This window comes from Spermophilus citellus, assembly GCF_964194105.1.
Source record: "Spermophilus citellus genome assembly, chromosome: 14".
Taxonomy (NCBI): domain Eukaryota; kingdom Metazoa; phylum Chordata; class Mammalia; order Rodentia; family Sciuridae; genus Spermophilus; species Spermophilus citellus.
The window spans coordinates 52,626,026-52,628,690 of NC_138194.1; positions in this window are offsets into that span (position 1 = coordinate 52,626,026).

A 2,665-nucleotide genomic window follows, 5' to 3' on the forward strand; every position below is an offset into this window, starting at 1 on the left:
GCTATGGTACTCCCAAGGGGCTTTGTATATAGATGTCCTACCGCATTTTTTCCTACCACTAACACCTCCAGCAACACAGGGTTTACCAGTTATATGACCCAAGCAGTAAGGCTGCTAGTACTGTAGCCTCTCTGCATGGAGATGCCTTTCCTGCTTCAGGCCTCACTGAAGGCAGGTAGCCTTCATTGCATCCAGTAAGTATATTGGCTGGAGCACACTCCTGTATGAGCAACCTGGCAGCACTGTAAGTCAGAGGGTCCTAGGAACATTTTGGTAGAAGAGGCAAAATAAATGTGTTTTTGGAGAAGAATACCATATATGGCTTGACTTCACTCACTGGACCCCTAAAAATTGGATAAGAGTCAAAGGCCCCTCAATCATCACAACTTTTTACTCCTGAGCTCTGTATGACACGGTCATCCTTATCAATCAAGGCCTCTAGAACGTTAGCCACTTCTCACTCCTTCTGCCTTATGAACACAATGCTGTGTCACATATTCAGGCAGGACCTCATCTGAGTAGATGATGACAGAAAGCACGAGATCACACAGTCTGGGACAAAAGTGCAAATATATATTGGTGTCTGTTTCATGTAAATACTAACCGTTTCTGATCTTTCCTAAGACAGAAGAGAATTCCAAACCAAGGTCTGCATACCGTGTACCTGAGGACTCTCCAGGCTCCAATACCAAGGATAACACATCTAGCAGTTAGCCGCAATCGGAGTTATTGTGTCTGCAGAGGCCAGCAGTCATTCTCCAGGATTCACTTGGTTTCTGCAGTAGTCACTCTGGTGAATTAAATGCACTAGCATTGAAAGGTTAATAAAATAGGTACTTGTCACTCCGTTTTTCTATATGCTTAACAAAACACTGTTGAAATCTTAAGAACTGTTTGCTAATCTTGTTCCCAGGATGAGCTGTCCCCAACTGCCAAACTACAAAATGTAACTTCTCTCCCTGCCCTCTCCAAGGAAAGTATATAAGCTCTGCTTAAGCTGTTCTCAGGGCTCTACCTCTTTGTTCTATTCAACTGAGCTCTGAGCCCCAGCATGCTGGTCCCCAAATAAACCCTTTGCTGTTGCATGAGACAGTCTTTTGGTGGTCTCTTCCTCCGACGTTTCACCGGTCCCTTACAGCATATGGCCCGCCACTCTATATTCTTCAGATTCTGCAGGATAGCACTGATTTCTGCCATTCCTCCCACCACCACCACCACTACCAAAGGCAATATTTTTTGATTCACCATTTAGCCAGGGATGGAGGAGGGTGAGGGTTTTAGGGCGTGGGGATGTAGGGAGTACAGTTTCAGGAGCTTCCCATTTATTTTCCCCATTATGGAAGCTCCCATGTAGAAGAATTCAAGGGTAAGTAACTTCAATGGCTACGTTTGTCAATCCCAGTTACACTCAGTGACTGAGGGAGTGACCGCTTGATGATCTCACTGACCTGTGGGACTTATTGAGAGCGAGACTTTGGTCAGGATTCTGTTTTATTACCTGTCCCTGTATGACTTTACTTTAGCATAATGCTTTGGAATATCATGACTCTGTTAATTTAGACCCAATACCCCGAAAGTATCTTCTTCTTTCCCCCTTTGCATGTTTTCTCAAGTAAATTATCACAGGTCTCTTTTGAGGAGAATGGGAAGAACTAACAGTGTAGTATTGTCATGGTATCTCAGTGTTCTTTTCCCTGTTGACTTATTGCCTCTTTAGTCACCAGTTTCTGAGTCTGAAATTGGCTTCTGTATGACATCTAAGCAAAGGATGATTTTTTCTATTGGGACAACCACCCCCAGCTTACTGCTTATATTGCCTACTTGTGGTTGAATATATTAAACATTACCATCTATTTTGTTTCCATGGATTCAATGTCCTTTTAATCATCTACAAAGCCCCCTCCAGGTCAACCCCCTTAACTGTGCCTTCAATCTTGCCCCATATCATAGTAACTATAGTACCCTGACCTGTGGCAGGGAAATGCTGCTATCTGGCCCACACTGTTTTAGACTCCTCTTTGTGCCCATTGCTATCAATAAGCCAAACTCGATGGCCACCTGGAAAGAGCAAGCACTGAGACTTTTGGTGTTTACTGTTGCCCTTCTCACCATGCATTCTGATGATCTGATGAATGGTGCATCTTTGGGATTCTCTTCTGGAACATAATCCTCTGATTGTACCATTCTCCATCCCCTCCCTCTCCTGAAAGATATTTTGACTCTATTGACCAATGACAGAGGTACAGATCTCATAACTTTCTTATAAAGAAGAAAAGGAAAGCCCCACCATATAAGAGTTTCCAGCCTTTTGGCATATGAAAACTTGAATTATTTCATCTAAACAATTTGAAGTATAATTGAGCTGGACAAGTCACAGTGAACCCTCTGAAGATATTGGCAAGAGAAACGCAGGCCTTACTCATTTGCTATTCATTCAATAATCACCGGAATGCCTACTGAACAGTTCCCCACTATGGAGTGGGGATTGAAAAAGACAACCAAAATGTTTTCAACATTAGGAGAGAGGATCTGGAACTATGATATATTCCCTAATGATTCCAGATGGATACCTAGCAATGTAATAGGTAGCTGGAGAAGAAATTGATATTTTAGAGGAGGGATTGGCAAACTATGATCCATATACAAAATCTAGGTGTTGCGTGTA